General features: G+C 53.0%; 1 non-coding gene across 1 annotated transcript; it reads left to right on the top strand.

Moving 5' to 3' along the window:
- Nucleotides 1–11618: 11618 nt before the first annotated feature.
- TRNAN-GUU (transfer RNA asparagine (anticodon GUU)) lies at nucleotides 11619–11695 on the top strand. The gene has a single exon. It is a non-coding gene; the product is annotated as a tRNA-Asn (tRNA).
- Nucleotides 11696–12698: the final 1003 nt, after the last annotated feature.

Raw genomic sequence — 12698 nt, 5'->3', positions numbered from 1 at the left:
GCACGACTGTCTCCGTGGCGCAATTGGCTAGCACGATCAGCTGTTAACCGAAAGGTCAGAGGTTCGAGCCCACCCGGTGGTGGTGCGGCGCTTTTTTTTCTTTGGGCTGATAGCTTTGAAGATATGTTCTGATGGTGGTGAGAGTGGAGCAGAACTGTCTCCGTGGCGCAATTGGCTAGCGCGATCGGCTGTTAACCGAAAAGTTGGAGGTTCGAGTTCTCCCGGGAGGGGTGTGTTGCTTTTTTCTTTGCGCTGATAGCTTTGAAGATATGTTCTGATGGTGGTGAGAGCGGAGCACGACTGTCTCCGTGGCGCACTTGGCTAGCGCGATCGGCTGTTAACCGAAAGTTTGGAGGTTCGAGCCCACCCGGTGGTGGTGCGGCGCTTTTTTTTCTGTGGGCTGATAGCTTTGAAGTGATGTTCTGATGGTGGTGAGAGTGAAGCAGGACTGTCTCCGTGCCGCAATTGGCTAGCGCGATCGGCTGTTATCTGAAAAGTTGGAGGTTCGAGCCCCCGTTGGTGGTGTGGCGCTTTTTTTTCTTTGCGCTGATAGCTTTGAAGATATGTTCTGATGGTGGTGAGAGTGGAGCAGGACTGTCTCCGTGGCGCAATTGGTTAGCGCGATCGGCTGTTAACCGAAAAGTTGGAGGTTTGAGACCTCCCGTGAGGGGTGTGTTGCTTTTTTCTTTGCGATGATAGCTTTGAAGATGTGTTCTGACGGTGGTGAGAGTGGAGCACGACTGTCTCCGTGGCGCAATTGGCTAGCGCGATCGGCTGTTAAACGAAAGGTCGGAGGTTCGAGCCCACCCGGTGGTGGTGCGGCGCTATTTTTCCTTTGGGCTGATAGCTTTGAAGATATGTTTTGATGGTGGTGAGAGTGGAGCAGGACTGTCTCCGGGGCGAAATTGGTTAGCGCGATCACCTGTTAACCGAAATGTTGGAGGTTCGAGACCTCCCGTGAGGGGTGTGTTGCTTTTTTCTTTGCGCTGATAGCTTTGAAGATATGTTCTGACGGTGGTGAGAGTGGAGCACGACTGTCTCCGTGGCGCAATTGGCTAGCGCGATCGGCTGTTAACCGAAAGGTTGGAGGTTCGAGCCCACCCGGTGGTGGTGCGGCGCTTTTTTTTTCTTTGGGCTGATAGCTTTGAAGATATGTTCTGATGGTGGTGAGAGTGAAGCAAGACTGTCTCCGTGGCCCAATGGGCTAGCGCGATCGGCTGTTAACCGAAAAGTTGGAGGTTCGAGACCTCCCGTGAGGGGTGTGTTGCTTTTTTCTTTGCGCTGATAGCTTTGAAGATATGTTCTGACGGTGGTGAGAGTGGAGAACGAACGTCTCCGTGGCGCAATTGGCTAGCGCGATCGGCTGTTAACCGAAAGGTTGGAGGTTCGAGCCCACCCGGTGGTGGTGCGGCGCTTTTTTTTCTTTGGGCTGCTAGCTTTGAAGATATGTTCTGATGGTGGTGAGAGTGGAGCAAGACTGTCTCCGTGGCGCAATGGGCTAGCGCAATCGGCTGTTAAACGAAAGGTTGGAGTTTCGAGCCCTCCCGGGAGTAGTGTGTTGCTTTTTTCTTTGCGCTGATAGCTTTGAAGTTAAGTTCTGATGGTGGTGAGAGTGGAGCCCGACTATCTCCGTGGCGCAATTGGCTAGCGCGATCGGCTGTTAATTGAAAGGTCGGAGGTTCGAGCCCACCCAGTGGTGGTGCGGCGCTTTTTTTCTTTTGGCTGATAGCTTTGAAGATATGTTCTGATGGTGGTGAGAGTGGAGCAGAACTGTCTCCGTGGCGCAATTGGCTAGCGCGATCAGCTGTTAACCGAAAAGTTGGAGGTTCGAGTTCTCCCGGGAGGGGTGTGTTGCTTTTTTCTTTGCGCTGATAGCTTTGAAGATATGTTCTGACGGTGGTGAGAGTGGAGCAAGACTGTCTCCGTGGCGCAATTGGCTAGTGCGATCAGCTGTTAACCGAAAGGTCGGAGGTTCGAGCCCACCCGGTGGTGGTGCGGCGCTTTTTTTTCTTTGGGCTGATAGCTTTGAAGATATGTTCTGATGGTGGTGAGAGTGGAGCAGAACTGTCTCCGTGGCGCAATTGGCTAGCGCGATCGGCTGTTAACCGAAAGTTTGGAGGTTTGAGCCCACCCGGTGGTGGTGCGGCGCTTTTTTTTCTGTGGGCTGATAGCTTTGAAGTGATGTTCTGATGGTGGTGAGAGTGAAGCAGGACTGTCTCCATGCCGCAATTGGCTAGCGCGATCGGCTGTTATCTGAAAAGTTGGAGGTTCGAGTTCTCCCGGGAGAGATGTGTTGCTTTTTTCTTTGCGCTGATAGCTTTGAAGATATGTTCTGATGGTGGTGAGAGCGAAGCACGACTGTCTCCGTGGCGCAATTGGCTAGCGCGATCGGCTGTTAACCGAAAGTTTGGAGGTTCGAGCCCACCCGGTGGTGGTGCGGCGCTTTTTTTTCTGTGGGCTGATAGCTTTGAAGTGATGTTCTGATGGTGGTGAGAGTGAAGCAGGACTGTCTCCGTGCCGCAATTGGCTAGCGCGATCGGCTGTTATCTGAAAAGTTGGAGGTTCGAGCCCACCCGGTGGTGGTGCGGCGCTTTTTTTTCTTTGCGCTGATAGCTTTGAAGATATGTTCTGATGGTGGTGAGAGTGGAGCAGGACTGTCTCCGTGGCGCAATTGGTTAGCGCAATCGGCTGTTAACCGAAAAGTTGGAGGTTTGAGACCTCCCGTGAGGGGTGTGTTGCTTTTTTCTTTGCGGTGATAGCTTTGAAGATGTGTTCTGACGGTGGTGAGAGTGGAGCACGACTGTCTCCGTGACGCAATTGGCTAGCGAGATCGGCTGTTAAACGAAAGGTCGGAGGTTCGAGCCCACCCGGTGGTGGTGCGGCGCTTTTTTTTCTTTGGGCTGATAGCTTTGAAGATATGTTTTGATGGTGGTGAGAGTGGAGCAGGACTGTCTCCCTGGCGCAATTGGTTAGCGTGATCGGCTGTTAACCGAAAAATTGGAGGTTCGAGACCTCCCGTGAGGGGTGTGTTGCTTTTTTCTTTGCGCTGATAGCTTTGAAGATATGTTCTGACGGTGGTGAGAGTGGAGCACGACTGTCTCCGTGGCGCAATTGGATAGCACGATCAGCTGTTAACCGAAAGGTCAGAGGTTCGAGCCCACCCGGTGGTGGTGCGGCGCTTTTTTTTCTTTGGGCTGATAGCTTTGAAGATATGTTCTGATGGTGGTGAGAGTGGAGCAGAACTGTCTCCGTGGCGCAATTGGCTAGCGCGATCGGCTGTTAACCGAAAAGTTGGAGGTTCGAGTTCTCCCGGGAGGGGTGTGTTGCTTTTTTCTTTGCGCTGATAGCTTTGAAGATATGTTCTGATGGTGGTGAGAGCGGAGCACGACTGTCTCCGTGGCGCACTTGGCTAGCGCGATCGGCTGTTAACCGAAAGTTTGGAGGTTCGAGCCCACCCGGTGGTGGTGCGGCGCTTTTTTTTCTGTGGGCTGATAGCTTTGAAGTGATGTTCTGATGGTGGTGAGAGTGAAGCAGGACTGTCTCCGTGCCGCAATTGGCTAGCGCGATCGGCTGTTATCTGAAAAGTTGGAGGTTCGAGCCCCCGTTGGTGGTGTGGCGCTTTTTTTTCTTTGCGCTGATAGCTTTGAAGATATGTTCTGATGGTGGTGAGAGTGGAGCAGGACTGTCTCCGTGGCGCAATTGGTTAGCGCGATCGGCTGTTAACCGAAAAGTTGGAGGTTTGAGACCTCCCGTGAGGGGTGTGTTGCTTTTTTCTTTGCGATGATAGCTTTGAAGATGTGTTCTGACGGTGGTGAGAGTGGAGCACGACTGTCTCCGTGGCGCAATTGGCTAGCGCGATCGGCTGTTAAACGAAAGGTCGGAGGTTCGAGCCCACCCGGTGGTGGTGCGGCGCTATTTTTCCTTTGGGCTGATAGCTTTGAAGATATGTTTTGATGGTGGTGAGAGTGGAGCAGGACTGTCTCCGGGGCACAATTGGTTAGCGCGATCAGCTGTTAACCGAAATGTTGGAGGTTCGAGACCTCCCGTGAGGGGTGTGTTGCTTTTTTCTTTGCGCTGATAGCTTTGAAGATATGTTCTGACGGTGGTGAGAGTGGAGCACGACTGTCTCCGTGGCGCAATTGGCTAGCGCGATCGGCTGTTAACCGAAAGGTTGGAGGTTCGAGCCCACCCGGTGCTGGTGCGGCGCTTTTTTTTTCTTTGGGCTGATAGCTTTGAAGATATGTTCTGATGGTGGTGAGAGTGAAGCAAGACTGTCTCCGTGGCCCAATGGGCTAGCGCGATCGGCTGTTAACCGAAATGTTGGAGTTTCGAGCCCTCCCGGGAGTGGTGTGTTGCTTTTTTCTTTGCACTGATAGCTTTGAAGATAAGTTCTGATGGTGGTGAGAGTGGAGCACGACTGTCTCCGTGGCGCAGTTGGCTAGCGCGATCGGCTGTTAACCGAAAGCTTTGAGGTTCGAGCCCACCCGGTGGTGGTGCGGCGCTTTTTTTTTCTTTGGGCTGATAGCTTTGAAGATATGTTCTGATGGTGGTGAGTGTGGAGCACGACTGTCTCCGTGGCGCAATTAGCTAGCGCAATCGGCTGTTAACCGAAATGTTGGAGGTTCGAGCCCACCCAGTGGTGGTGCGGCGCTTTTTTTTCTTTGGGCTGATAGCTCCGAAGAAATGATCTGACGGTGGTGAGAGTGGAGCAGGACTGTCTCCGTGGCGCACTTGGTTAGCGCGATCGGCTGTTAACCGAAAAGTTGGAGGTTCGAGACCTCCCGTGAGGGGTGTGTTGCTTTTTTCTTTGCGCTGATAGCTTTGAAGATATGTTCTGACGGTGGTGAGAGTGGAGCACGACTGTCTTCGTGGCGCAATTGGCTAGCGCGATCGGCTGTTAACCGAAAAGTTGGAGGCTCGAGCCCACCCGGTGGTGGTGCGGCGCTTTTTTTTTGGGCTGATAGCTTTGAAGATATGTTCTAATGGTGGTGAGAGTGGAGCAAGACTGTCTCCGTGGCGCATTGGGCTAGCGCGATCGGCTGTAAACCGAAAGGTTGGAGTTTCGAGCCCTCCCGGGAGTGGTGTGTTTCTTTTTTCTTTGCGCTGATTGCTTTGAAGATAAGTTCTGATGGTGGTGAGAGTGGTGCACGACTGTCTCCGTGGCGCAGTTGGCTAGCGCGATCGGCTGTTAACCGAAAGTTTGGAGGTTCGAGCCCACCCGGTGGTGGTGCGGCGCTTTTTTTTTCTGTGGGCTGATAGCTTTGAAGTGATGTTCTGATGGTGGTGAGAGTGAAGCAGGACTGTCTCCGTGCCGCAATTGGCTAGCGCGATCGGCTGTTATCTGAAAAGTTGGAGGTTCGAGCCCACCCGGTGGTGGTGCGGCGCTTTTTTTTCTTTGCGCTGATAGCTTTGAAGATATGTTCTGATGGTGGTGAGAGTGGAGCAGGACTGTCTCCGTGGCGCAATTGGTTAGCGCAATCGGCTGTTAACCGAAAAGTTGGAGGTTTGAGACCTCCCGTGAGGGGTGTGTTGCTTTTTTCTTTGCGGTGATAGCTTTGAAGATGTGTTCTGACGGTGGTGAGAGTGGAGCACGACTGTCTCCGTGACGCAATTGGCTAGCGAGATCGGCTGTTAAACGAAAGGTCGGAGGTTCGAGCCCACCCGGTGGTGGTGCGGCGCTTTTTTTTCTTTGGGCTGATAGCTTTGAAGATATGTTTTGATGGTGGTGAGAGTGGAGCAGGACTGTCTCCCTGGCGCAATTGGTTAGCGTGATCGGCTGTTAACCGAAAAATTGGAGGTTCGAGACCTCCCGTGAGGGGTGTGTTGCTTTTTTCTTTGCGCTGATAGCTTTGAAGATATGTTCTGACGGTGGTGAGAGTGGAGCACGACTGTCTCCGTGGCGCAATTGGATAGCACGATCAGCTGTTAACCGAAAGGTCAGAGGTTCGAGCCCACCCGGTGGTGGTGCGGCGCTTTTTTTTCTTTGGGCTGATAGCTTTGAAGATATGTTCTGATGGTGGTGAGAGTGGAGCAGAACTGTCTCCGTGGCGCAATTGGCTAGCGCGATCGGCTGTTAACCGAAAAGTTGGAGGTTCGAGTTCTCCCGGGAGGGGTGTGTTGCTTTTTTCTTTGCGCTGATAGCTTTGAAGATATGTTCTGATGGTGGTGAGAGCGGAGCACGACTGTCTCCGTGGCGCACTTGGCTAGCGCGATCGGCTGTTAACCGAAAGTTTGGAGGTTCGAGCCCACCCGGTGGTGGTGCGGCGCTTTTTTTTCTGTGGGCTGATAGCTTTGAAGTGATGTTCTGATGGTGGTGAGAGTGAAGCAGGACTGTCTCCGTGCCGCAATTGGCTAGCGCGATCGGCTGTTATCTGAAAAGTTGGAGGTTCGAGCCCCCGTTGGTGGTGTGGCGCTTTTTTTTCTTTGCGCTGATAGCTTTGAAGATATGTTCTGATGGTGGTGAGAGTGGAGCAGGACTGTCTCCGTGGCGCAATTGGTTAGCGCGATCGGCTGTTAACCGAAAAGTTGGAGGTTTGAGACCTCCCGTGAGGGGTGTGTTGCTTTTTTCTTTGCGATGATAGCTTTGAAGATGTGTTCTGACGGTGGTGAGAGTGGAGCACGACTGTCTCCGTGGCGCAATTGGCTAGCGCGATCGGCTGTTAAACGAAAGGTCGGAGGTTCGAGCCCACCCGGTGGTGGTGCGGCGCTATTTTTCCTTTGGGCTGATAGCTTTGAAGATATGTTTTGATGATGGTGAGAGTGGAGCAGGACTGTCTCCGGGGCACAATTGGTTAGCGCGATCAGCTGTTAACCGAAATGTTGGAGGTTCGAGACCTCCCGTGAGGGGTGTGTTGCTTTTTTCTTTGCGCTGATAGCTTTGAAGATATGTTCTGACGGTGGTGAGAGTGGAGCACGACTGTCTCCGTGGCGCAATTGGCTAGCGCGATCGGCTGTTAACCGAAAGGTTGGAGGTTCGAGCCCACCCGGTGGTGGTGCGGCGCTTTTTTTTTCTTTGGGCTGATAGCTTTGAAGATATGTTCTGATGGTGGTGAGAGTGAAGCAAGACTGTCTCCGTGGCCCAATGGGCTAGCGCGATCGGCTGTTAACCGAAATGTTGGAGTTTCGAGCCCTCCCGGGAGTGGTGTGTTGCTTTTTTCTTTGCACTGATAGCTTTCAAGATAAGTTCTGATGGTGGTGAGAGTGGAGCACGACTGTCTCCGTGGCGCAGTTGGCTAGCGCGATCGGCTGTTAACCGAAAGCTTTGAGGTTCGAGCCCACCCGGTGGTGGTGCGGCGCTTTTTTTTTCTTTGGGCTGATAGCTTTGAAGATATGTTCTGATGGTGGTGAGTGTGGAGCACGACTGTCTCCGTGGCGCAATTAGCTAGCGCAATCGGCTGTTAACCGAAATGTTGGAGGTTCGAGCCCACCCAGTGGTGGTGCGGCGCTTTTTTTTCTTTGGGCTGATAGCTCCGAAGAAATGATCTGACGGTGGTGAGAGTGGAGCAGGACTGTCTCCGTGGCGCACTTGGTTAGCGCGATCGGCTGTTAACCGAAAAGTTGGAGGTTCGAGACCTCCCGTGAGGGGTGTGTTGCTTTTTTCTTTGCGCTGATAGCTTTGAAGATATGTTCTGACGGTGGTGAGAGTGGAGCACGACTGTCTTCGTGGCGCAATTGGCTAGCGCGATCGGCTGTTAACCGAAAAGTTGGAGGCTCGAGCCCACCCGGTGGTGGTGCGGCGCTTTTTTTTTGGGCTGATAGCTTTGAAGATATGTTCTAATGGTGGTGAGAGTGGAGCAAGACTGTCTCCGTGGCGCATTGGGCTAGCGCGATCGGCTGTAAACCGAAAGGTTGGAGTTTCGAGCCCTCCCGGGAGTGGTGTGTTTCTTTTTTCTTTGCGCTGATTGCTTTGAAGATAAGTTCTGATGGTGGTGAGAGTGGTGCACGACTGTCTCCGTGGCGCAGTTGGCTAGCGCGATCGGCTGTTAACCGAAAGCTTGGAGGTTCGAGCCCACCCGGTGGTGGTGCGGCGCATTTTTTTTCTTTGGGCTGATAGCTTTGAAGATATGTTCTGATGGTGGTGAGAGTGGAGCAGGACTGTCTCCGTGACGCAATTGGCTAGCGCGCTCGGCTGTTAACCGAAAGGTTGGAGGTTCAAGCCCTCCCGGGAGTGGTGTGTTGCTTTTTTCATTGCGCCGATAGCTTTGAAGATATGTTCTGATGGTGGTGAGAGTGGAGCACGACTGCCTCCGTGGCGCAATTGGCTAGCGCGATCGGCTGTTAACCGAAATGTTGGAGGTTCGAGCCCACCCAGTGGTGGTGCGGCGCTTTTTTTCTTTGGGCTGATAGCTCTGAAGAAATGTTCTGACGGTGGTGAGAGTGGAGCAGGACTGTCTCCGTGGCGCAATTGGTTAGCGCGATCGGCTGTTAACCGAAAAGTTGGAGGTTCGAGACCTCCCGTGAGGGGTGTGTTGCTTTTTTCTTTGCGCTGATAGCTTTGAAGATATGTTCTGACGGTGGTGAGAGTGGAGAACGAACGTCTCCGTGGCACAATTGGCTAGCGCGATCGGCTGTTAACCGAAAGGTTGGAGGTTCGAGCCCACCCGGTGGTGGTGCGGCGCTTTTTTTTCTTTGGGCTGCTAGCTTTGAAGATATGTTCTGATGGTGGTGAGAGTGGAGCAAGACTGTCTCCGTGGCGCAATGGGCTCGCGCAATCGGCTGTTAAACGAAAGGTTGGAGTTTCGAGCCCTCCCGGGAGTAGTGTGTTGCTTTTTTCTTTGCGCTGATAGCTTTGAAGATAAGTTCTGATGGTGGTGAGAGTGGAGCCCGACTATCTCCGTGGCGCAATTGGCTAGCGCGATCGGCTGTTAACCGAAAGCTCGGAGGTTCGAGCCCACCCGGTGGTGGTGCGGCGCTTTTTTTTTCTTTGGGCTGATAGCTTTGAAGATATGTTCTGATGGTGGTGAGAGTGGAGCAGGACTGTCTCCGTGGCGCAATCGGCTAGCGCGCTCGGCTGTTAACCGAAAGGTTGGAGGTTCAAGCCCTCCCGGGAGTGGTGTGTTGCTTTTTTCATTGCGCCGATAGCTTTGAATATATGTTCTGATGGTGGTGAGAGTGCAGCACGACTGTCTCCATGGCGCAATCGGCTAGCGCGATCGGCTGTTAACCGAAATGTTGGAGGTTCGAGCCCACCCAGTGGTGGTGCGGCGCTTTTTTTTTCTTTGGGCTGATAGCTCCGAAGAAATGATCTGACGGTGGTGAGAGTGGAGCAAGACTGTCTCCGTGGCGCATTGGGCTAGCGCGATCGGCTGTAAACCGAAGAATTGTAGTTTCGAGCCCTCCCGGGAGTGGTGTGTTCCTTTTTTCTTTGCCCTGATTGCTTTGAAGATAAGTTCTGATGGTGGTGAGACTGGAGCACGACTGTCTCCGTGGCGCAGTTGGCTAGCGCGATCGGCTGTTAACCGAAATCTTGGAGGTTCGAGCCCACCCGGTGGTGGTGCGGCGCTTTTTTTTCTTTGGGCTGATAGCTTTGAAGATATGTTCTGATGGTGGTGAGAGTGGAGCAGGACTGTCTCCGTGGCGCAATTGGCTAGCGCGCTCGGCTGTTAACCGAAAGGTTGGAGGTTCGAGACCTCCCGTGAGGGGTGTGTTGCTTTTTTCTTTGGGCTGATAGCTTTGAAGATATGTTCTGATGGTGGTGAGAGTGGAGCACGACTGTCTCCGTGGCGCAAATGGCTAGCGCGATCGGCTGTTAACCGAAATGTTGGAGGTTTGAGCCCACCCAGTGGTGGTGCGGCGCTTTTTTTTCTTTGGGCTGATAGCTCTGAAGATATGTTCTGATGGTGGTGAGCGTGGAGCAGAACTGTCTCTGTGGCGCAATTGGCTAGCGCGATCAGCTGTTAACCGAAAAGTTGGAGGTTCGAGTTCTCCCGGGAGGGGTGTGTTGCTTTTTTCTTTGCGCTGATAGCTTTGAAGATATGTTCTGATGGTGGTGAGAGTGGAGCCCGACTATCTCCGTGGCGCAATTGGCTAGCGCGATCGGCTGTTAACCGAAAGGTTTGAGGTTCGAGCCCACCCGGTGGTGGTGCGGCGCTTTTTTTTCTTTGGGCTGATAGCTCTGAAGAAATGTTCTGACGGTGGTGAGAGTGGAGCAGGACTGTCTCCGTGGCGCAATTGGTTAGCGCGATCGGCTGTTAACCGAAAAGTTGGAGGTTCGAGACCTCCCGTGAGGGGTGTGTTGCTTTTTTCTTTGCGCTGATAGCTTTGAAGATATGTTCTGACGGTGGTGAGAGTGGAGAACGAACGTCTCCGTGGCGCAATTGGCTAGCGCGATCGGCTGTTAACCGAAAGGTTGGAGGTTCGAGCCCACCCGGTGGTGGTGCGGCGCTTTTTTTTCTTTGGGCTGCTAGCTTTGAAGATATGTTCTGATGGTGGTGAGAGTGGAGCAAGACTGTCTCCGTGGCGCAATGGGCTAGCGCAATCGGCTGTTAAACGAAAGGTTGGAGTTTCGAGCCCTCCCGGGAGTAGTGTGTTGCTTTTTTCTTTGCGCTGATAGCTTTGAAGATAAGTTCTGATGGTGGTGAGAGTGGAGCCCGACTATCTCCGTGGCGCAATTGGCTAGCGCGATCGGCTGTTAATTGAAAGGTCGGAGGTTCGAGCCCACCCAGTGGTGGTGCGGCGCTTTTTTTCTTTTGGCTGATAGCTTTGAAGATATGTTCTGATGGTGGTGAGAGTGGAGCAGAACTGTCTCCGTGGCGCAATTGGCTAGCGCGATCAGCTGTTAACCGAAAAGTTGGAGGTTCGAGTTCTCCCGGGAGGGGTGTGTTGCTTTTTTCTTTGCGCAGATAGCTTTGAAGATATGTTCTGATGGTGGTGAGAGTGGAGCACGACTATCTCCGTGGCACAATTGGCTAGCGCGATCAGCTGTTAACCGAAAGGTCGGAGGTTCGAGCCCACCCGGTGGTGGTGCGGCGCTTTTTTTTCTTTGGGCTGATAGCTTTGAAGATATGTTCTGATGGTGGTGAGAGTGGAGCAGGACTGTCTCCGTGGCGCAATCGGCTAGCGCGCTCGGCTGTTAACCGAATGGTTGGAGGTTCAAGCCCTTCCGGGAGTGGTGTGTTGCTTTTTTCATTGCGCCGATAGCTTTGAAGATATGTTCTGATGGTGGTGAGAGTGCAGCACGACTGTCTCCGTGGCGCAATTGGCTAGTGCGATCGGCTGTTAACCGAAATGTTGGAGGTTCGAGCCCACCCAGTGGTGGTGCGGGGCTTTTTTTTGGGGCTGATAGCTTTGAAGATATGTTCTAATGGTGGTGAGAGTGGAGCAAGACTGTCTCCATGGCGCATTGGGCTAGCGCGATCGGCTGTAAACCGAAGAATTGGAGTTTCGAGCCCTCCCGGGAGTGGTGTGTTCCTTTTTTCTTTGCGCTGATTGCTTTGAAGATAAGTTCTGATGGTGGTGAGACTGGAGCACGACTGTCTCCGTGGCGCAGTTGGCTAGCGCGATCGGCTGTTAACCGAAATCTTGGAGGTTCGAGCCCACCCGGTGGTGGTGCGGCGCTTTTTTTTCTTTGGGCTGATAGCTTTGAAGATATGTTCTGATGGTGGTGAGAGTGGAGCAGGACTGTCTCCGTGGCGCAATTGGCTAGCGCGCTCGGCTGTTAACCGAAAGGTTGGAGGTTCAAGCCCTCCCGGGAGTGGTGTGTTGCTTTTTTCATTGCGCCGATAGCTTTGAAGATATGTTCTGATGGTGGTGAGAGTGGAGCACGACTGCCTCCGTGGCGCAATTGGCTAGCGCGATCGGCTGTTAACCGAAATGTTGGAGGTTCGAGCCCACCCAGTGGTGGTGCGGCGCTTTTTTTCTTTGGGCTGATAGCTCAGAAGAAATGTTCTGACGGTGGTGAGAGTGGAGCAGGACTGTCTCCGTGGCGCAATTGGTTAGCGCGATCGGCTGTTAACCGAAAAGTTGGAGGTTCGAGACCTCCCGTGAGGGGTGTGTTGCTTTTTTCTTTGGGCTGATAGCTTTGAAGATATGTTCTGATGGTGGTGAGAGTGGAGCACGACTGTCTCCGTGGCGCAAATGGCTAGCGCGATCGGCTGTTAACCGAAATGTTGGAGGTTTGAGCCCACCCAGTGGTGGTGCGGCGCTTTTTTTTCTTTGGGCTGATAGCTCTGAAGAAATGTTCTGACGGTGGTGAGAGTGGAGCAGGACTGTCTCCGTGGCGCAATTGGTTAGCGCGATCGGCTGTTAACCGAAAAGTTGGAGGTTCGAGACCTCCCGTGAGGGGTGTGTTGCTTTTTTCTTTGCGCTGATAGCTTTGAAGATATGTTCTGACGGTGGTGAGAGTGGAGAACGAACGTCTCCGTGGCGCAATTGGCTAGCGCGATCGGCTGTTAACCGAAAGGTTGGAGGTTCGAGCCCACCCGGTGGTGGTGCGGCGCTTTTTTTTCTTTGGGCTGCTAGCTTTGAAGATATGTTCTGATGGTGGTGAGAGTGGAGCAAGACTGTCTCCGTGGCGCAATGGGCTAGCGCAATCGGCTGTTAAACGAAAGGTTGGAGTTTCGAGCCCTCCCGGGAGTAGTGTGTTGCTTTTTTCTTTGCGCTGATAGCTTTGAAGATAAGTTCTGATGGTGGTGAGAGTGGAGCCCGACAATCTCCGTGGCGCAATTGGCTAGCGCGATCGGCTGTTAACCGAAAGGTCA

This window comes from Rhipicephalus microplus, chromosome 9 (genome assembly GCF_043290135.1).
Source record: "Rhipicephalus microplus isolate Deutch F79 chromosome 9, USDA_Rmic, whole genome shotgun sequence".
NCBI lineage: Eukaryota > Metazoa > Arthropoda > Arachnida > Ixodida > Ixodidae > Rhipicephalus > Rhipicephalus microplus.
Note: the sequence above shows the minus strand (reverse complement) of the source record. Positions and strands in the feature narration are given on the sequence as shown.